Below are 24351 nucleotides of genomic sequence, written 5' to 3' on the forward strand. Positions count from 1 at the left end.
TCGGGGTTGGTGGAGGCGGTTGGCCAGCTGGTCCCACCTCCTGGTCAAACTCCCATAGAACTCCTGGTCGAACTCCCAGTCAAGGGGACAATTTGCATATTATTATATAGGATACCAGAACTGAACAACTAAGTAAATGGATGACAAATAGGAGCCAGATTTCTCACTATTAAATTAGAAAGTTACAGGAAGACAAGAGAAAAAGCTATCATTCATGCAGTGCTGGATTAGAGTGGAGACATCAGTATGAATTTCGGCAATACTTATAGCTGTATCTACATAGAAAATTAGAATACACACATATTTCCTTGCTCTGTTGGCCGAGAAAGCATAAAAGCAAAGATATCCCAGTAGCAGTGACCATACTTAGTGCCCAGATCTTGGTTTCCAATACAGTTCTCCAGTAAAAGAAACCAGGGAGTCTTGGAAAAAAAGATTGGTTCTAGGGTTGGCACAGGCAATACACAGGATGATCCTGGAGTGCCTTGTAGTATCAGAAAGTAAGGAAATGCTAAAATAAACAAAAACCCCTATACAATGATGAAGATATGTTATTGGGCACAGGATGCTATTAAAAGAGCTCTAATCTCTCAATCTAGAACAATTTATCAACAAAATAAATAAAGTATTGTTGAATTATAGTCCAAATATACCTATAAGTCTATACTGATATAAATAAATGATTACATAAAAGCGACAACTATTATGCAGAATTCCATATAATTTATAATAGACATTCCATCCTCAAATTGAGAGTGCATAACTCCCTCCACTCCTCAAGTATTGGCTTTCCATAGTGACTCTTTCCAGAGTGTAGTAAAAAATAAAGGGGGGGGAATAATTTATCAGTGGAGAAACTTAACCAACACTGTCACAGCTGGATGATCAAGGTCAATATCAACAGTGAAAAGTCCTGCCCTAGCTAGTTTGGCTCAATGGATAGAGCATCAGCCTGTGGACTGAAGGATCAAGGGCACATGCCTGGTTACAGGCTCTATCCCAAGTAGGGGGCATGCAGAAGGCAGCCGATGAATGATTCTCTCATCATTGATGTTTCTATCTCTCTTTCCCTCTCCCATCCCATCTGAAATAAATTTTAAAAAAAGAATAGTGGTAAATCCCATAATCCCAATCTAATCATGAGAAAAACATGAGACAAATCCTAATGGAGAGACATTCAACAAAATACCTGACCAGTTCTCCTCAAAACAATCAAGCTTACGAAAAACAAAGCAAGTCTGAGAAACTGCCATAGCCAAAAGGAACCTAAGAAGACATAACAACTACATGTAATGTGGTTTCCTGGGTGGAATCCTGAACAGAAAATAAAAATTAGGTAATAACTAAGAAAATCTAAGGAAAGTATGGACTTTAGTTAATAACAATGTATAAATATGGTTAATTATTCATAACCAATATAGTACCCTAATGTAAGATATCCTATATAATAATCCTATATAATAAAAGGCTAATATGCAAATTGACCAAACAGCAGAACATGCACTGACCACCAGGGAACAGACACTCAACACAGGAGCTGGCCCCTGGTGGACAGTGCACTTCCACAAGGGGAGCACCGCTCAGCCAGAAGCCAGACTCACAGCTGGCGAGCGCAGCAGTGATGGCGGGAGCCTTTCCCACCTCTGCGGCAGCGAGAAGGACGTCCTGTTGCCTGCTTAGGAGAGGGCCTAAGCTGTCAGTCAGACATCCCCCAAGGGTTCTCGTACTACAAGAGAACACAAGCTGGGCTGAGGGACCACCCCTCCTCCCCCAGTGCATGAATTTCGTGCACCGGGCCTGTAGTTAATAATAAGGGAAGCTGAGTGTAATTAAGCGCAGTGTCAAGGGGTGGAGCAGGTAACTCTTCCTATGGTGGAAAGACACTGTAAAGTTTGGTGACAAAAAGCATGACTACAAAGAAGATGAGGAATTACAATCTCTTTTTAATATGGTATGTGCCTTAATTTACAGGTTTCTCTCCCGTGTTTTTTATTTTGTCCTTAAAAGGTTTTTTCTCTATGAAGATTCTCACAGTTTGGATATTGGTGATTGGATCCTCACAGAGTAGTTCAACATATCTTCTGGCTGCTAGATTATTTGTAAATTGGATGCAGGGTCCAGATACTTGATCAGATCCTGGAGTTTGATATTACTCTAGGTAGTGGTGCATTCTTTCAGCAGAAGGCACATAATGTCTAGTTGTCTCTCTTTTGGAGATATTAGCAGACATCAATGCCCAGTACCTACATCTTAAGGGGTTATACAATGGTAGTATCCTTTATTTTACTTTACATTCAAAACTTTCTAAAGTCAACTTAATTAAAATAAATTTACATACAATAAAAATCACCAATTTTAAATTGCAGGAGACTGAAACAGCCTACCGCAGAACAAGTGCATGGTTGTAGCACTTCCTTGGATTGTTCAATTCTACATGCAATTGAAACCATTGTACTAGTACTCTCATTCTTTCCCCTTTATTTGCAGAAAACAACATAATGACCATAAATTTTCAAGGAATTAATGAAACATGGAGAAAATGCATCTCTTTTATTGTTCATTGACATCACTGGTAATCCGCACATAGGTGAGAGTGACCTTAACCTTCAGATTGAAATATATATTTCTAGATCTCTTTGACATACATAACTTATAATAGTTTGCAAAAACCTTTTTACCCTTGTTTTCTCATTTGGTACAAATAACCAGTTATAAGAAGGCAGAGTAGATATTAATGCCTTGAGCTATATTTGAATCTGGGCACAGGAGAACCAGGGAAGGGGGAGGAAGAGAGGAAATAGCTGCAGAAATGAAATAAACATGCATGTATATAACATTCTGGCAAAGTTGATAATCTCAGTTCTAAATTACCAAAATTAGTTTGAAAAAAAATTCTAATTTTTAAGCTTTGAAAAGAGTCACAGAGCCAGGGCCAATAAAAATATGCGAAAGACTATTTACAAGCAACAACAAATTCCATGAAAATCAGATGGAGAAACATTTTTCCCCAGACTTTTACTTTTTTCCCAGGTTTACCTACATCAGCAGATAATATAGAGAACATGGGCTCTGAGGAAGAAAGACCTAGCTGTAAGTCTCAATGCCACCATTTATTTATGTGACCTTAGGTGACTTGTAAGTCTCTGTGCTCTAATTATTTCATTTGAAAAAAATGAGGAAATAATGTCCATTTCCTAGGAATGTAGAAGATACAACATGAATAATACATAGAATATTGTGGAGCAAATATTATTTCTAATAAAAGCTCAGCACCTACAACTCTGTGTGGAGTCACCAGGGCCCAATCATTGAGGTCCTTGGGAGCATTTTCCCTCATTACAGTTCAGAAATTACTCTTAAGCAAAGAAAAAACTTAACAGTTTTATTCAATTTCAATAATTTCTTCAGCAAAAATTGGTAACTGGGTTATGCAACCAGTATATTGTTAGGAAAAGTGACATGGGATACAATTCAGAAAAATGTGTCTAAATTAAAGGGAAAAATTCTTTATAATTAAAAAAAAAGAGGTCTTTGCCCTAGCCAGTTTGGCTCAGTGGATAGAGCATCAGCCTGTGGACTGAAGGGTCTTGGGTTTGGTTTAGGTCAAGGGCATGTATCTTGGTTGCAGGCTTCTCCCTGGACCAGGCCCTGGTTGGGGCTTGCGCAGGAGGCAATCAACTGATGTTTCTCTCACATCGATATTTCTCTCTGTCTTTCCCTTTCTCTTCCACTCACTCTAAAAATCCATGAAAAAATATCCTCAGTGAGAATTATAGATAGATAGATAGATAGATAGATAGATAGATAGATAGATAGATAGATAGATAGATAGGTCTTCCTTCCTGCCAATGTTTTTCTTAGGTCCTTTTCCAAACGGCAATTAAATGATCATTTCGATACAAAGTTTATTAATGCCTTTGATCATCAAATATCATGCATATCAATTACACAGCATGGCTTCTTATTATTATGCTAGAGGCCCAGTGCATGAAATCATGTGAGTAGGGTCCCTAGGTCTAGCCTGCAATCAGGGCCATCTTCTGCCCTTTCGCCAGTCCCCAGGCCGAACTCCACCTCTGCCGCCGGGGTGGGTAGGTTGTGGGCACACCCCGCAGCTTCTGTCAGTACCATAAGCCCCAGCAGCAGCGGCAGCGGCAGTGGTGGCGCCCATGTGAGCAACCTCGAGCGGGTAGCATGTTCCATCAGCAGATAGCCTGGTACACGCGCATGGAGGTGAAGTCGCCGGCACCCACTTTCCCACAGGCCTGAGCAGCAGGGGATGAGCTGGGGAGCCCAACAGCCTGACAGCCAGCCCAGTCCTCCCACCACCCACCCCAGTTCCCCCGTTCACCATTGCTGATCCATCAGAGCCTGCAGGCCAGGGGGAGGGACCAAGAGATCAGTTGTTCTGCCAGCTCGCCAGTCCCCAGTCCCTCCCCACTGCCACCTACCCGCTTCTTTGTGGCTCCCTGTTTGCCTGCAGGTGGGGGTGGGAGAGGTGGGGGAGTTATAGGGGGGAGGGACCAAGAAGTGGTCAATGCACCTCATGGCGACTGGTCGAGTGGTTGTTCCGGTCATTACGTTCTGGCCTTTTATTATATAGGATTTGTATGTTATATTACTATATAGTTTCTATAAATGGATACCAACAGGAAAACTCGTAATTTTTACTTCAGGGACTGAAAAACCCTCCTCTCAAAAATATAAGGTAAGCAGAAAAGCAAATTATCAAATGATAATAAAGAGTATAACACCATTTACATAAATTTTTAAAATATAAAATAATACTATTTAGTATTTTACCCTTCATATTTTATATATGTAGTTGTGGGCTTCTCATATATGGCTTTTATTATGTTGAAGTAGTTTTCTTCTATTCCTAGTTTTTTTGGTGATTTTATCATGAAAATTGTGTAAATTTTGTCAAATGTTTTTTTTCTACATCAATTGAGATGATCATGGGTTTTTTTCCCTTCATTTTGTTAATGTGATGTATTACATTCAACAATTTTTGTATGTTAGGCTTATGTTTCACATATCCTTACATTCCAGGAATAAATCCCTTTAGATCATGGTATATAATCCTTTTAATATGCTGTTCATTTCTGTTTCCTTATATTTTTTTGTTTGCTTAATTTTGTTAAGAATTTTTGCATTCATATTCAGCAGAAGTATGGTCTATAATTTTTGTTGTTGTTGTTGTGAGTCTATCTGGTTTTTGTATCAAGGTAATACTGACCACAGAGAATGAGTTTGGAAGCATTTCCTCCTCTTTAGTGTTTTGGAAGAGTTTGAGAGGGTTTGGTGTTGATTCTTCTTTAAATGTTTGATAGAATGCACCAGAGAAGCCATACAGTTCTGGACTTTTCTTTGTTGGAAGGTTATTGATTACTTATTCACTCAGTTTACTTATTATATATGTGTTCAAGTTTTCTGTTTCTTCATGATTCAGTCTTGGTAGGTTGTATGTTTCTAAGAATTTGTCCATTTCACCTAGTTCATCCAACTTGTTGATGTACAATTGTTCAGAGTATTTTTTTTATTTCTGTAAAATTGGTTATAATTTCCCCTTTCATTTCTGGTTTTACTTAAAGCCTTTCATTTATTTATTCTTAGTAAATCTAGCCAAATATTAGTCAATTCCATTAATCTTTTGGAAGAATCAACTCTTGGTTTCATTGTTATATGTATCACAATACCAGCCCTTTTCCCCACATTTGCTTTTTCAACTGTAAATATATAGTTTTTTGGGTGAGTTTTTGGTGATATTTACTCAATATCAATCTTGCCTACAAGCTGATAAACTCTTCAGCATAGTGGAAAAAGTTTGCTGTTTACTTCTATATCCACAGTACCTCTCACAGTTCTTAGGACACAGAGGCACTCAAAAATAATTTTGTTACTTTTGTTTATGAACAAATGAAGCTTATAACTTATATGTTTGCCTTGTAATTAAAATTAAAATTACTCTCCTCATTAGTCCCATAATGCTGGGGGTCTTGTCCAGCATCTAGAAGGGTTCAGGAATCTGGAGAAGGGGTGTGGTAAATTAATCAAGAGTCCAGAGACGAAACATAATTTTGGAAGGCATTTTGGGGAGCCAGAGGAGACTTAGCTAAAGAAACCAAGTCCTCCCTGTCTCAGGACCCCTTGCTCTTTATTAACACAAGTTGGCCTAAGGCAAGGTAGATATACACATCAAAGGCCAAGGTTTAGTATACAGAGGCATTGTTGGATTGGACCTATGGCTGTTCAGGTGTTTGGCCAGCAGGAGGCAATAACATGTAGATTAAAATGCCCTCAGCTGTATGGCAGCAAGCAATCCTTTATGCATCCTTTTCAGGTTTGGGGAAATGCCCTCAGCCATTTCCAACAGGCAATAACATGAAGGCTCAAGGACCACCAACCTTTTGATGAACTTCTTGCATTTATGACCTGCTGGAATTAGCTTCTGGCACCATAGAAATACTGCTACATATGAATTTCCTTTCTGGTTTTAATATTTACACGCTAGACTAGACTATCTCAGTCTTTTCATCTTACTTCCAGATTGACCTACAGCAACATTACAAAGTAGCAAAGATTCCTCTTTCAGTGTCTTTTGCCCATATTCATCATTTTCTTTCCCTTTGGGTCACTAGTGATCACATTCTATGAAGAAGTAATTGCATTTCTAAAAATGACCTTGAGTTCTTACCAAATTCTGTACTTAACTTTATGAAGGATTCCCCCTTAGCAGCAAACAGTGGATAAACCTACAGTGGAATTGCCCACGTCATTGACAGTGTGGAAGAAAGGTAATTTTGGAGGGAGGTTTTCCCACACCCCTTAAGTATTAAGGAGAGCTCCTTCTACTCTGTCTCATTCCTTTTTTAATTCCTTTATTCACTGCAAAAATTTAAATATCTACTACATAAACATAAATGTGAAAACTAGTAGTATAAAAATGAATAAGATTTGATCCTTATTTTTAATTCAATCTAGTAAAAGAGATGAGTATACTTGAATAAACAATTATAATGTTACCAATGATCAATTCATTCATTCAATAAACATGTATTGAGAGCTTATTCTGTGTCCAGCTATTGGAGAACCAAGGATGAAAAGAAATGTACTTGCTCTCAAACAGATTACATTATAAAGGCAAATATAGTTGAAAGCCATTATTAAAATACATGGCCAAGGTCTCTAAAAGTGGGAAATAATTACCTCATATAATTCTTTCAGTAACACAGCTAATAAAGTCAATTTAGATACTCAAGAATGTTTTGCTGTTGTTCCCTTTAATAAGTGGCAAGGAGACACACCATATTTTTCCAGAAGGAAACAGTACAATATAAGAAGAAAATATGATGAAGGAAGACAAAAGGACCTATAAAATACAAGGAAAGAAATGTCAAGAGGATAAAAAGTTAGAGTAAAAGCACGTTTAACTTTTAATAAGGTCAAATGGGAACCAATTAAAAACAATAATACTTTCTCAATTTAGTTTCACAGCCAAAGGGCTGATGGGACCTTGCTGGATCAGTTGGTTTAATTCCCTGCCTCCAGGCTGTACTTAATTTCAACTATCCTGAGTAATAATTGTGATGTTCCCATTGTATACCCTAGTTTCTATGCAATAGCTTTATTATAGTTTTATTTTCAACAATTAAACTAATTCTCTTTTTTTTTTTCACCTTGGCAGAAAGAAACAGCAGAACAAGCATCTATTTGTAATCCATTGCTTCTCCTAAGGCTTCTCAAAGTCTGTGTCTGAGATTTAGGACACAATTGCAGTGAGACAGTCCCTTAATCTTTATTATCCATCCATGAGGAAACATAGAGTATGAGGAGCTGAAACATAGGGAAGCATCTTAAACTATGTTTTGGTACCTTGAAGAAAACTTAGCTAGTGTTTCAATTTCTTCATTTGTGCTAAGGGTCCAAATAATAAAATGTGTGACATTTAAGGTCCTTCTCAGGGTTGATAATCTATGATCTGTGTGTATTCTGACATTGTATCCAACCTTATAAGGGAAAACAAAAATATCAATAGTGGTAGATACTGCAATGCTCTGCTACAGTTCAGGGTACACTGATTCATTTCTCAACATTTTTTTTTTTTGTATCAAGGGGCTTCTGTGCATGTATAACACTCACTCCTAGTTACATTTCTTTTTTTTTTATATAATTTCTTTATTGATTAAGGTGTCACATATTTGTCCTCATCCCCCCATTCCCATCCCACACCCCTCCCCACGGATGCCCCCACCCCCCTGTTGTCCCCAACCATTGGTTAGGCTCGTATGCATGCACACAAGTCCCTTGGTTGATCTCTCCCCCGTAGCCCCACACTCCCCTACCCTCCCTCTGAGGCCCGATAGTCCGATCGATGCCTCCTTGTTTCTGGGTCTGTTCTTGTTCATCAGTGTATGTTGTTCATCATTTCCCCTAGATGAGCGAGATCATGTGTCACTAGAAATATACTTATAAGAACTGAATGTGAGACAAGCAATAATAGTTATGCTGACAGGCAAATGAATCAGTCTGTAGTGAGTTTCTTTCTGGACCAACAGTTCTTTTGAGACCTAATTTCAATGTCCACCAGTTCCTTATGTGTACATGTCAGCACTGACTTTTCAGCTCTGGATGGTGGACAAATGATGGTAATGCAGATCCGACTCCCTCTGGTTTGGTCTCGCCCGGACCCAGGGGCACAGCTTCACCCGGATTCAGGGGTGCGTGGCCTCACCCGGACCCAGGACCCAGCGTCACCCGGATCCAGGGCCACACGGCCTCACCCGGACCCGGGTTCCAGCTTCACCTGGACCCAGGGGCGTGTGGCCTCACCTGGACCCGGGACCCAGCCTCACCCGGATCCAGGGTCACACGGCCTCACCCGGACCCGGGATCCAGCTTCACCCGGACCCAGGGGCGCGTGGCCTCACCTATACATTTCTTTTTTTAAATTTCTTTATTGATTAAGGTGTTACATATGTGTCCTTATTCTCCCATTACTTCCCCCATCCCCCGCACTCATGCCCTCACCCCCCTGTTGTCTGTGTCCATTGGTTAGGCTTATATGCATGCATACAAGTCCTTTGGTTGATCTCTCTCTCTTACACCCACCCTCCCCTACTAGTTATATTTCTTGAATGTTCAATTTATTAAAGCATTTACAATAATTTTTGTAAGTTAATTTTTTAAAATATGTTCATTTTTATTATAAACTTAAGTCTCTTTAAACAATTTGGAATATACAAATTTAGCCAGCTGGTTCTTTAGAACCTCAAACACCTTAATCAATAGAGAAAAATGTAGAGGAATGCAATGCTTTCAAATGTATTATTATACTTACACTAAAACCTGTTCTAGAACATTAACAACCTATGTTTTCTTTATTTCCTTACATATCGTTAGTGTCATGGAAATGCTACCTTTGATGCTATCCCAGAGTTATAGTATTCTTACCAATGCAACAGGATAAAGAACACAATCTCATAAATTTAATATTATAGAATCTGATCTTTAGTTGGGAAATGAGACTTGGTTGTTTCTCTCCAGGTGACTTATGCAGTCTTTTATCATTATAACTAGAAGGCCGATGCATGAAATTCTTGCAAGAGTAGGCCTTCCTTCCCCCAGTGGCCAGCTGGCACTGGCTTCCCTCGACCAGGGCTTCCCTCCAGCTGCCAGCAGGCACCCAGGACCCAGGCTTCCCTCGCAACCCCAGCTTCTTCTGGAAAGACGTCTGGTCTAATTAGCATATTACGCTTTTATTATTATAGATTGCTTGTTAAACTAATAAGAATTTTTATGGTCATCATTTCAACTAGATTTTAACTCTTTGTAACTGGTAGTTAATCCCAAATGTTGTACCCTTAACGTTCACTTGGTTAGTGTTCATAACCAATGTCCCATTATAGCAACATTAAACTGTATGGATGTGCAATGAACCTCAGTAGCAATGAGCTCACCTAGCACCCAAATCTTCGTTTCAAAATACCATTACCCAATAAAATAACTAGGACTACTGGGAGAAATGGCTGATTCCAGAGTTAGAAGACATAAAGCACAAGATGAGTCTGGAATACTTGATTGTGCCAGAAAGTAGAAAGTTGCTAAAAAAAAAAAAAAAAAGTGATGGGGAAAATGCCAACTAATAAATCCAGAAGGAATAAAAGAGGAGTTAGAAAATTTTTAATATATATAGTAATAATTGAATTATTAATGGATACCAAAATCACTGTGTAAAAATGTGTTGGGATATTTAAACACTGTTTTTCTCCACAGTTTATTTAGTTTCAGAGGGAACGTGGTATGTTTACAATGTTAATCTTGACAGATAACACCTTAATCAAGTGATTAAAGTCAACTTCACCAATATTGGTACAAGTTGACAGCCCTAAGGTGATACACACAGAAGGGCACAGCATCGCATAATAAAGTTTATGTCAAAAATGCACAACACGAGTATCTATATGAGAAAACAGACAAACCCAAACTAAGACTCATTCTACAGAACAACTGGCCTCCCTACTTTAAAAATGTTAATGTTTTCACCCCTCCCCTCACTCTCCTCCCCTCTGGCAACTATCAGTTGGTTCTCTGATTCCATGAGTCTGTTTCTGTTTGGTTTTTTGTTTATTTGTTTGCTGTTTTGTCTTGTTTAGATTTCACAAATAAGTAAAATCATATGGTATTTGTCTTTGTCTGATTTATTTTACTTAGCATAATACCCTCTAGGTCTATTCATGTTTTTGCAAATGGCAAGATTTTATTCTTTTTTATGGCTGAGTAATATTCCATTATATATATCCATTCGTCTATAGGTACAAACTTCCAATTATAAAATAAATAAGTCACACGGATATAACGTATACCACAGGGAATATAGTCAAAATCTCATTATAGCTGTACAGTGACAGATGGTTACTGGACTTATCATGGTGGTTACTTCATAAGCTAATAAATGTTGAATCACTACCTTGCACATCTGAAACTAATATAATATTGTATGTCAACAAAAACTTAACAAAAAATGTTAATGTTATAAAAGCAAAAATGACTAAGGAAACCTAAATTAAAGAAGGTAAAACAGTATGACAATTAAATGCAACATGCGATACTGGAATTGGATACCAGAATGGGGGGGGGCGGGGGATGTTATAAATAACTCATTTCTCCAGTGGGATATTTGGTGAAATTTAAATATGGATCATATATTAGATGGTAAAATTTCATCAATGTTAACTTTTATTAATTTGATCATTATATTGTGGGTAGGTAAAGTAATCTCCTTGTTTTAGGAAATACATGTTGAAATATTTTGTGGTAGCATTATTAAGCCTGATATTTACTCTCAAATTATTTAGTTCTTTAGCTATAACAATAATAATGACTATGTATATGTATATGTATATGTATATGTATATGTATATGTAAGAGATAAAACAAATGTGGAAAGTGTAAACAATTAGGGAATGTGGGTAAAGAGTATATAGGAATGAGGAATGTGAGTTGTTGGAATAAAGTACCACTATTGTTCCACCACTTTCAGTTTAACAAAATTCTTGAAATAAATTGTTTCTTTTTAGATACATATGTCTTATTAATTTTCCAACTTAATGCAATATCCTACTTAGAGAGTGAAGTTTGATTAACCACTAGGCTTTTTCACTACAATGATTGGACACATTATTTACAGACCTTACTTCTGACAATATGTGAGCATTGTTGTCCCTTCTTTCTGATGTATCCTTTGTCCACTTCCCAATCTCAATTGAAATAGAAGCTCCTCTCTGATTCTACCCAAAATTCTGGATATCCAACCTCCAAATAGTGTTCTGAAATTGCCATTTTTCTTTGTGCCTAATGGTTACCTATTTGCACATGGTGTTTCTTAAATACCTTCAAATATTCCCTCCCTACCCCCTTATTTTGAAAGGGAAGTATGGGATGTATTTTCCTTCAAATTATATCTCCTCCTTCTCCCTTCTCTTGCCTCACTACTGCCTCAGAATATCATAGTAGGTAAGATCACAGACTTTGGTGGAAGTCCCATCCCAGCTCAAAAGCTGGTTCCACCACCGGTCAGGACATTTACTTCTCTACACCTCAGCTTTCACATTAGCAAAATGATCAACTATTCCTCATATGGTTGTAGTGAACCTCACATAAGTTGATGAATGCCAAACTCTTAACACTATGACTAGCAAAAATCATGTTCAGTGAATATTACCTGCTTCACCATCATCATCATCATCAATGCTACAGTAGCTGTTAAGAGCCACAAAATCAGAACAATTGATGAAATATTAATATCTCTGGTTACTGACATTAAAGTGTTTAATGAGGTATTAACCATAGTTAATTCTTCTGACTGCAACTCCAGAAACTCTCATAGATGAAAAGTTACAGCAATTTTAGTCTGAATTCTTCAAAAGCAATCATTAATTCTTAATCGAATTTATGACCTTAACTTTAACAATATGTGTCCCAAAAGCAGAGAAGTCTATTAACCAAATAGAGTATGACTCATATTCATTGGTTTATCTTTTAGCCAACATTTACTGAGCATCCAACATGTATAAAGTACTTTTCTAGATGTTAGTGACATTGCAATAAACAAAGTGGATAAATTCTCTGCTTCCATGAAACTGACATTTCAAAAGGAGGTGGAAGATTCAGTCATTCCTCCCAAAAATATTATATATCAGATAGTGATGAATACAAAAAGAAAAAGGGTAATGAGACAAGGAATAATGAGAACAACGCTGCTTAAATGGGGAAGTCAGAGAAGGCCTCTCAAATAAGTTATCACTTTTTAAATTCCTAATTAAATTCATCCTTTCATATTTTAAATAACAGAAATTAAGTCTAACAACAAACCAAATTCATATTCTTTTTTAATTTTAAATTTTATTGAATTTATTGGGGTGACATTGGTTAATAAATGATACAGGTTTCAGGCATAGAGTTCTAAAACACATCATCTGTATATTTTATTGTGTATTCACCACCCCAAGCTTACTGCCATACTCTACTGAAGAGTACCACTAATCATGAGCATACTGAACAGACTCAGAACTCAGAAGAGAATGGTATTTGTAGACTGATAAATGAGTCTGGAATAAACTACTTCCCGTAAATTGCCTAAATGCGGCTCGGGCTAGCATAAACTTGTTGCCCCGGGCTGGCTTTCATTTTACTGAAAAACAAGTGGCACTTCACATTATGGAATAGTTGGAGTATATTCCAGTACATGCTCAGGTATACTGTCCACCTTTCTTTTTTCTCCCCCACTCCAACTTCTTTTGTTATCCTTCATTTCAAATATGCTATAAATCCCTAAAGCCTCTACCTTTCTTTTCAAAAATATATAAAATACTAGAGGCCCAGTGCATGAATTCGTGCACGGGTGGGGTCCCTCTGGGTGTCCTGCAGGGATCTGGCTGAAACCTGCAGTCCAATGCTGCCTGCAGCTCCTACCTGTCACTCCCGCTCATCCTGGCCCCACTGTGCCTGCCGTGGGCTTGCGCCCAATCAGTCCCCATCGATTGGGAGAGGCTCGCGCTGCTACAGCAGCGCTCACTAGCCATAAGCCCTGCATCTGGTGCCCTCCCAAGGGGAGTGGCCTGTGGAACTGGCTGAAACCGGCTCTCCGACATCCCCCAAGGGGTCCTGGATTGCAAGAGGGCGCAGGCCAGCCTGAGGGACCCCAACGGTGCACGATTGGGCTGGAAGGGACTGTGGGAGGGCTCCAGGGCTTGTCCGGCCCATCTTGCTCAGTCCCCATCAGCTGGATCCCAGCAGCAAGCTAACCTACTGGTCAGAGCATCTACCCCTGATGGCAGTGCACTGATCATAGTGACTGGTCAACCAGTTGACTGTCTGCCCCCTGGTGGTCAGTACACATCATAGCGAGCGGTTGAACAGACTTAGCATATCATTAGCATATTATGCTTTGATTGGTTGTTCGGTTGTTCTGCAGTTCAGTTTATTTGCATATTACCCTTTTATTATAAAGGATATTATTATACTTTTCAGGGTCATACCACATTATAGAAGGATTCCCATATTTCGTTTGGTAGATGATTCATGATATGCTGCCCCAGTTCACATTCAAGAATGAAGGACCTATTCTCCCAGCTGCTAGAAGTGCTACCAGCAGGTAGTCCTCAGCTATCGGCCCTCTTTTGAGAAGTGCCTTGGTTGAAGAGAGCTGCCTTGTCCAAGGTTATGCTCCTTCCCTGGACATCCTGCATTCAGTGATTTCTCAACACAGGAGTATAAAAGCCAAGTCTCCTTGCCTCAACTAAGGACAACCCTGCAAGGCCAGTCCACACCAAAAGCTCCTCATGGATCAGCAGTGGCACTCATTGAGATTGCATCCCAGCCCCAATTTTTTTTTTTGTCTCATTCTTACTTCTTTCCTTCTATAGGTATCTTTTTCCAGAGCACTCTCTAATAAGCTATCACATTCCAGGGAAATGGCCATAAATTTAATGGCTTCCATTAAAGACCTAAAGAATACAAAGGTGATGAACTCCCATCATATCTCCATATAATTTATTAGTCACCCACCTTAAAAACAAGATGAATTCTGAGGGATAACAATGGGCTACTGAAATCTCAACTAAGTAGTAATAGCCCAACTGCAGCTGCTGCCAAATGTGACATTTCTCCTAGTCCATGTTACTATGACCTCAGGCACATGGTATGTGACCAAAAGAAATTATTTTCTAATCATAATAGAAAAGGCCATAAAGAGCTCACATTTACTTGGGTTGGGTAAAAGTATGCATCTGCAATATTGCCCAAGAGTATGTTAACTCGTCTTCTCTGTCATAATACAGTTTTTAAGAGATCTTGATTCATTTGAATTTATTGAAAATAATTCAGAAAATCTCATTGGTCCACTATATCTAAGATATAATGCAAATTGGACAAGGTGAAAAAGAAGTAGCAAGTACATTGTAAACAGAGGTAAAATACACCCCTCCCAGTTAGGAGATAAACCCTATGAAGATTCAGATTCTGTCACATCAGTAAAATGTTTAGAAGTCTATTGAGCTTGGGCATTTGAGGACATCTCCTCCAAAGAAAAGACCGATTATTGCAGTTTGCACTTTTTGCCCCAAGGAAGGAAGTACCTCATTGGGTAAGTGCTCCCATATTCTGGAGGCAGCATATTCCATAGCTGGTGATAATATAGCAACAAATCATAAGCCAGGAGGCATAAAAAGCTTCTATCTTCTAGTAAAGACCAAAGCAAAAAAAGAATATATAGTAATCCACACTGTGGTGCAAGTATCCCTGTCACTTGAGTAATATAACCCACCAGTATGGCATAGCATTAGAGATATCTGTGTGTAGGAAAAGGTGCCATGTGGTGTTTATAGCAAGTCCAAATGGAAGAATCACAACACAGATGTCTAGGTTTTGGAGTAAGGCCATGCCATCTACAATAGATATTTATACATCTTCTGAAAAGTAGGTCGTGGCATGATACTGGTGAATCCAGGTAGAAATGCAGTGCCTCGCTGTGTACAACAAATCACCATGAGGCCTTAACTGCTTATTAGGAGCTAAGTAGTATCAGACCACAGTGTCATCAGGTCAGGTAGGTCCAAGACCAACACATCATGAAGTGAACGTGGTACACATAAGGTCAAACATTAATAGGACCAGGAGACACAAGAAAGCTACATGAGCAGATGGCTTAGATCCTGAAGTCACATACTATTGTTGCTGTAGCACTTGACTGGTGACTCATACCTATCACCATAAAGAGGAATCATTTGGCTAATTTAGAGAAGATAAAAATATTCAAGTTTGGTATGCAAATAGGTTGGCTTGGTATGTGGGTGAAAACTGAAAATGATTGGAGTCTATAGTACAGTCTGACTTAGAGGTGGCTCTTAACATCAGGGCAAGAAGAGATCCTCCCAATAGGCAAAGCTTCAGACAGTGTATGTGGTCATGTTCTTTGTGTAGAAAGGGAAATGTCCTGAGCTTATAATGTGCATGGACTCATAAGCAGGGGTTAACTAGGATGTCATGGCTTAACTAGGATGTCAGTGGTTAAGAAGAACAAAAACTGCAAGGGCAGGAAAAGAAGGTCTGGGGTAGAGGGATTTGGGTAGACCTATGGGAATGGGCATGAAGAATGAAGATCTTTGTACCAAATGTTAACACCAATGAGGAAGTGTCCATCATGGAAGAGGTACTAAATACTCAGTAAACAATATAACTTAATCAATTGACATCCTCCAGTGTCTGTCATCAAACTCTCCAGTGATAGCACAATGGACATAGGAATGAAGGATAGAAGCTATGCATGGGCTCAACAGCATGGCTTCCACTTAACAAGGCTGACCAAGCTACTGATCTGATTGAATGCTCGATCTGCTAGAAACAAAAAAACAAGATTAATTCCCCAGAATGGCACCATCCCTGTAAGAGAACAAAGAGCCAGTTGGTGACCAGTTGAATACATTGAATCTTTCAACTTGGAAGAAGCTTTAATGCATTTTGACAGGGACAGACACATATTCTGGGTTAGGATTTGGCTTTACTGCCCACAGTAGGTCAGTTAGTAACACTACTTAAGACTTACCCTGTTTGATTTACCAGTATCATCCTATATAATATAGATTCAGACAAAGGGGTCCACTTTAAAGAAACAAGATGAAGGAATGGGTACCTGATACCTGACCGTAAGTTCATTGGTCACCTACCACACCAAACAAAAGCTGCTGGCCCAATGGAGTAGCCTTCTGAAGGTATAGCTGAAGTAATACTGTTAATATTGAACTTTATCCTCCAAAATGCATAGTATATTCTAAAGCAATGATCTTTATATGGTGCCAGTGGGTTGAACACCTGGGTGCATGAAGAGATATGCAAGCAAGAGTGGCCCCATTTATCACCACTCCCAGTGACCCACTTGGATAATTTGTTTCCCATTCCTACAACTCTGGGAACTACATAACTTGAGGTCCTATTTCCCAAGGGGGAAGTGTTTTCACCAAGGAACAAACAGAAATGTTCTAATTGTACTATAGTTTTGGCTGGCACCTGATCATTTCAGGCTCCTCAGGCCAGGTGACAATCTTATAATAAAAGAAGTCATCATCTTGGCAGTGTTAATAAACCCTGATCATTGAGAGGAAGTAGGGCTTATATACAATGGGGACAGGAAGAAATGTGTTTGGCACCCATGTGATCCACTTGCCTAAGCTTAATGGTAAATGCACAAGTATAACTATGGCTGGAATAGGGCATGGTGAGCACAAGCTCGGGATGGTCAGGGTCATGTCGCTAGGAAAGCCACCAAGACCAGAGAGTGTGAGGGAAATTTAAGCGTGGGTAGTAGAGGAAGCAGATGGTAAATATCACTTGAGATCTTAAACTAGCTGCATCAGCAGGGGTGCCCGTTTAGCATACCAACCTTATTCTTATACCATTCCTCCAGGAAAAGAAAGCCACTGGAATTCTGGGAGATTGATTCCTATAGTATTTATATGAAGAAGCGAATCCAAGAGGTACAAGCAGTTCACTTACATGCTGCCAAGATGTAATGAAGATCTTATTCTACCAGCTCTTGGAACGGCTGCCAGATGCCAGTCCTTAGCTTTCAGCCCTTTTTGTGAAGGTCCTTGGCTGAAGAGAGTGTCCTTGCTCAAGGTCATGGATCCCTTTGTCTCAAATCATGACAATCCCCAAGGGCCATCTCAGCTTCAGACTCTCCCTGGGTCACCTATGACATTCATTAGACGTGTCACAGTTCAATTTTCCCCAGTGCCCAATTCTGTTTTCTTCCCTTCCATTCCATAGTTGTTGTTTCCAAGACAATCCCCTAATAAGCTTCCTGCCCACTCATCTCCAGGTTATCTCAGAGAACCCAACCTTTGAAACAATGATGGTGTCACAGCAGGTAAACTCATGCTCTGGATGAGAAATCAAGAGACTGGGTCTAGGCACATGTTTGCTTCTAATGTGTTAATTGGCCTCAAGCAAGTCAATAAACCATATAACCTTTATTTTCCTCATCACTTTAGTATAAGAAGGGAAAGAAATTACTGTGGTCTTCAGTCCTAGACTAAGAACCAGAATTTCAGTTCCTGGGTGGCTGTTAGTTGACCTTGGGAAAATCACTCCAAGCTTCTGGTCCCATTACTAAAATGAACGGTAGACCAAAGGATCTTTAGTGTCCTTTAGAGCTCTAATAGCCTATCATCTAAATATATAAATCCCACAATCATTACCTCGGTAACATAGCCTTTAAAATGGCATTTTCAATTTTATCAATAACTTCATTGCCTAGAAAAAAAATTTTAAGTTCTTATGAAAAAAAATAAGGTCCTTGCCAAGAATACTTTTTAAGTCCCATTACTTCATTCTTTCTCATCTCTTTGTGTCTTCCTTATTGATCTTTTTTAAATCCATTTTTTGGCATGTACTTTTATCTCCCATCCCTAGGAGACTTTGGATAAATGATATAGGAGCAAAATAAGTATTCAGTGTTGGCATACAACTAGTATAAAGCTTAGTTTAAGATATTTCATGTTCTTTCCCCTTTCTTTACAGCTTCTATTGTATCATATGGATTTTTTTTAACTTTGCTTCTCTTATTCAATATTCATAAAGTATTTAGTACTGAAGTTCTTAAGAAGTATTTTCAAATTGTGCCAAATGCTTTTTTTGTCCCCTAATCCCCTTTCTCTACTACCTTCCTGTTCCATTTTATTTCATTTGTACCTCTTTCTGGACACTACTGTAGAGATTTCCTAAAACAACTCCTTTCCCTTTTCTATCTCTGCTCTCATCTAACTGGCCCCACACATTCTCATGAAGAAAAGAGATGTCAAGCCCATTGCAATAGGAGCAGTAAGAAATGAGGTTGGTGTCTGGCTTGTGCCAGTCTGGACATCTGAAGAGGAGCCAAAAATAGACGTGAGCTGAGTCTGTTCAGGACTTACTGCTGCCAGCGGCATTTCCTCAGTCAGTTCTCCAAGGCTGTATTTTCTGAGTCATCTTTCACAGCTCACAGGCCAAAACGTATAACTCACATGCTGGGCTCTCCATCAAGACACAGTTAATGTCAGAAAGTGGTTACTCTCTAAAGGAAGATCTTCACTCATGTCCTGACTGACAGCCAACAGAGTCCATGAAGTGAAGGGCATGGTGCTCACCTGTAACAAAGTTACAGTGAAAACCTTCTAAATCAAACAATAAGAGTGTGCCTCCTCCTCTTATTCTCATCTCCCCAAACCAATAAAGTACTTTAAAATGAACCATGATTAAAATAAATATATATTGGCATGGTTCACAAACTCCAAGCTATGTGAAACAGTGACTTCACGGTAGAGGGGGGGCGGGGGGAGTAAGAATTGGTGGGGTTACTATGTTAATGTCTCCCAGATGCTCCTGTCGCTTATTTCTTTCCTGGAAATTTGTTTATTCCTTAATGTTCAATGAATGTCAAGGGTATTTTTTATCTTTTCAAATATTCAATGGCATTGAATTAGTAAGAGAGTAATAACCCAATTCCTTTAAACTAAAATATCATAATTTTGAGTATTCTTGCTCTGAACCTCTCTAAATGCCAAAGTTGTCCTAGTTACCCTATTCTCAATGCCTTGGGTTTTTTAAAAATTTTATTTCAGAAGAGGAAGAGAGAAAGACAGACACATCAATGGTGAGAGAGAATCATTGATTGGCTGCCTCCTGCATGCCACTGACGATGGAGCCTGCAACCCAGGCACTTGCCCTCCAGTCTGCAGGCCAATGCTCTATCCACTGAGCCAAACCAGCTAGGGCTCAATGCCTTAGTTTTAAGATGAAAGAATTTGCCTCTTATTATCTCATCAGGTCAATGAAATAATTCATTGTTTATTGCAGAATTATTTTTTTCTTTTTCTGTTTTAAAGAGTAGCTTATAATTGCAAAGGCTATAATGATGTCACCAAAGATTGACATTGATCAGACGCTTTTGATTAAGCAACTATGGGACTCGGGAGCTTATTGACACAGTTCACAACCTACTCACACATCCTGTTGTTTGGCAGATATCACTAACATGAAGTTGGGAGGCAACATTAATGCCACAGTAGGTGCTAGGAGAAATAAGAATGCTGGGTATGAAGCCTCCTGAAGAGAAGTAAATGTTTGTCTGCTTCAAAGCCTTTTTGTTCTAAAACACTACTCCCCTAGTCGGTTAACCTTGCACAGTGAGAGAGATAGGCGTGGAGATCTGTGTCAAATAGTCATAGATCTCTGTGCAGCTCAAAATGGGGACAGCAGTGCCACCAAGGGACATTAACAATAACTAATTTTAAAAAAGTATAAAATGCCTTGCACATGGGGGATGTAGGGTTAATCACCATGAACCTAAAGTTTAAAATATATTGGCTGCAATGTTGATTTAAGTGACAAGAGAGGTGTTGCATTACCACCATCTATTTGAAATTCAAACTCAATTTCTTCGATGTACTTCGGTCACAGCACACACTATTAGGTGCTAGAAAAGTTTGCATTTGTTATTTATTGAAATACTTGGTCTCTCAGCTATATTGAAAATATAATGTCTGCAAGAACAAAGATGATGGATGTGTTACTGTCATAACTAGCTCGTTAATATTAATAATAGAAACAGAGCAAAGGGGAGACCAAACATTATTAAGCATGCTCATCTGGGCAGCTTCACCAGGAAGCAGCAACTTCACACTCCCCAGGGAACCACCGATCCATTCTCTGCAGATCACTGGGGGAAGAGGTCCCACAAAGAGGAAGATGGACACATGGGCAGGGAAGTCGGGGTGACGTAGGGAAAGTGCTTGCCTGATAGTCTAACCTGGAAAAAGGTAATGGGCTAGAGGGGTGGAGCCACTGCAAGCCTGTGAAATCCTGAAGGCATAATTGGTTAAGCTTCTAGCTTAAAATCCCCAAAGAATTCTCACTCTCTAGCTTGCTCTTGCTTACTCTTTTGTTTGATGGCCCTTGCGCTCCTGTTTCTTGCTTACTCTGTGACCTGCACTCGCCAGTCCTCCCTCCACATGGCCCATGGACTGCTGCTGGGAACACAAGCTAAGCTAGCCAGATGCCAGACTGGACTGTGCTTTAATGTAGAGTGGAGACTCCAGGCAGTTGCCTTAATTCTAGCTCTGCTGAAGACAAGGCTGGACTTCTTCATGGTGAAATGGAGGGAGAGGGAACCTTGGAGGGGAAAGCCTTTATTGCTACTTTATCAATCAAGTTTTCCATAATACTTTATTCTCCCACGGGGACCCCAAAAATTATTTTCCTTGTGGCACCCCAAGAGCTCCATTTCCACCAGTAACAGGTGGGGACACAAAGGGCACCCCATAACTGATGGACCAGCATGTTCTTTCACTCTACCAGTGTAACATGTTTTCAGCTCTGTGAGGGTAAATGACAGCAATTCCTTCAACAATTGAGAAGGAAGTATGGTCACAGGAGCACCAGCATGGATGCACCAAATGATGCTAAAGCCTCCTTCACTCCACCATCCACTCTAACTGTGGAAATGCACAATGCTATTCACCATGTGAGAGCTATGTTTAATAGGAAATTGACATCAGTACATCATAACCCAGAATATGGAGAACTATAACATTTCTGAGCACCATATTCCCATGGCCACAGGGTACCACTTCTGATATTATTTAGGCTTCATGCCTTAACCAACAATGATATTACATTTTTCAGTTCATAGACAAAAAAAAAATTTATCTTTCTTTCTTTGGTTAATCCTCATCTGAGGATATTTTTTTCCATTGATTTTTTTCAGAGAGTGGAAAGGAGGGAGGGAAGGGGAGAGGGAGAGAGAAACATCAATGTGAAAGAGACACATCGATCAGCTGCCTCCCTCGTGACCCCTAATCAGGGTCATAGATCAGATCGAACCTGCAAGCCATCAGTGCATGGGCCAGCTCTCTAACCATTGAACGACACTGGCCAGGGCATGACAAGAATTTTCTTTTAAGAATTTGTCGACTAACCAGCATTCTATGACATACCATCCATAATAGTAATTCATGGCATTTGTAAATTTTTATTATGCTTTAGAGTTTTCTACTAGTAATTGCCTGTAAATAATATTCTTATTTGATCAAATTTATTCAGTATTCTTAAGATCTTACAATGAACCAGAAACATAACCTTCACACATGAACAGAAAACACCAACAAACTAGGTCCGATTATCTCTATCCAGCAAATGAAGATATGTAAGGCTGGGATGTGAATATCCCAAGGTCACAAGAGATTAGAGGAAAAGTTTAGTAAGCAATAGGCAGAAAAATTTGCCAAGATAGTTCATGGATAAATCTCAATTATCAATAATAAAAAATGTAAAGCCTTGATAACTCAGAGGCACAATACAGATGAGTGCTTAAAACCCTCAACTTTAACTTCCCATTTTCTCTCCTTTTTCTGTTGGAAGTGTGAATAAAGAAATTACCCAGTCTGATCACTATCAACAGGGATTCTTACCTTTTTTATGTCACTGACCCCTTTGACTATTTGGTGAAGTCTATGGACCACTTAGACTAATGTTTTTAATATAGAGAGTAGGGCAAAAGTAGGTTTACAATTGTCCCTATGGAAAATCATACAGTCACTAATAAAAAATAATACAGAAATAAACTCTGTGTTTCCTGTGCTCACATCTGTAGACCTACTTTTGCCCCACCATGTACAGAAGAAAATATGCAGGATTACAAAAGACAACAATTAAATTGAAATACAATTATAAAAATATCAAAAGAAAAATTTGTGATTTGCTGATATATGTGTTTCTGCATTAACTAGATTAAAAACCCTAGTTGCAGGTCGAGTAATTACTCTAATGTTAAAATAGTGAGAAAGTATAAAGGGCATTTCCAGATATCTGCAACAACTGTAATGTGATATGCAAATACCTGTAATTTCCATTGGTGACAATATCACAGATATCCTTAATACTACTGTGGGTTGTGCCTACATATATAACTGAAGGAAGTGTTACATTTCTGTTAGTGATTAATAATTTAAAAGATGGAATTTTTGCAGACCACTTGAGTTCTCTCCAAGGGATTCTTGTGGGTTCTGTATTAAAAACTCCTACAGCCTGGCCCGTGTAGCTCAGTGGCTGAGTGTCGACCCATGAACCAAGAGGTCACAGTTCAATTCCCAGTCAGAGCAAAGGCCCTAGTTGCCAGCTTGATGCCCAGTGGGGGACATGCATGGGGGCAGCTGATCAATGATTCTCATATGATTGATGTTTCTATCTCTCTCTCCCTTTCTCTCTCTGAAATCAATAAAATATATATATATATATTTAAAAACACACACAAAAAAATAAACAACACTCCTGCCATAGAAGGAAGGAAAGGGTAGGGACATTCAAAAAGCACAATGAAGTATTCAGAGTAACCTAAATGAGCGCTAGCTTTCATCAGCCTGCATAAAAACAGGGTCTTGCCTCTCTTACAGTTCCCTGCAGCCCTTAGAACAATGTTTGATAAATAGGAGACAGGTGCTTAGGGGCGCTTGTTAACTGACTCAGGATGGTCAGATCTCTTGACTGGTCCCCTGCAGGGCCACCCTTCCTAAGGGGACTTCCATTTCTCCTGCTGGAGATGGGTGGAGAGTAGACTCTCCTTGATAAAATGAGCCTGGGGCTCTAGTGAGCCAAAGGGCTAAGAATGAAACGGTCCCTTATCTCTACTGGCAGGTGGGAAAATTACAAGAGCAAAATGAGAATAAAACAAATTAAAAACATATCAGGGGGAATGTTTCACTTAATATTGTTTCTACTTGACAAATTGTTTCTCATCCTAGTGGAACACTTTATTTTATATGACACTAAATGGCAAGAATAAATCAAAAGCATTGTTTAGTTAGGGTAAGGGGAGAAATAAACTTAAATGAATTTAAACTGTAAGTCAAAATGGTACAGATACCTCTGATGAATGGCAGCGATTTATTCTCAGTGGTTTCATTATGCAAATTATGTTTTCCAGCTTTCCTCAAAACAAACGAGGATGCCAGAACAAAAGCAAATCCCAATCTTATCAAGTGTTTCATCAGTGTAACTTAAAATATTGCAAAATTGACTCTGTGCTGGCCTTTTTTATATTACCTGTTGATCATTTAATTTCAAATGCTGATGTGTCACTATAATATTACCACCAAATATTTTTCTTAATGAATATTCTGTGAATAGGGAAGTATCATGAAGAATTGGAGCTTGCAGTAAAAAGAACAAAATAAATGTGATTTTTCTAGTCTTTCCACCATCTATATAGGTTATTTCTTGTTTTGTACCAGTAAGTTTATATTTTCTATTATGCCTCCATAG

The 24351-nt window shown here is 39.0% G+C and overlaps 1 pseudogene; it reads right to left on the minus strand.

Annotated features, from left to right (window-relative positions):
• The window catches only part of LOC103290342 (40S ribosomal protein SA-like), a 31255-nt pseudogene extending 12272 nt beyond the window's left edge, over positions 1 to 18983 (minus strand).
• Between the last annotated feature and the right edge of the window lie 5368 nt (positions 18984 to 24351).

Source organism: Eptesicus fuscus, chromosome 8 (assembly GCF_027574615.1).
Source record: "Eptesicus fuscus isolate TK198812 chromosome 8, DD_ASM_mEF_20220401, whole genome shotgun sequence".
NCBI classification, from domain to species: Eukaryota; Metazoa; Chordata; class Mammalia; order Chiroptera; family Vespertilionidae; genus Eptesicus; species Eptesicus fuscus.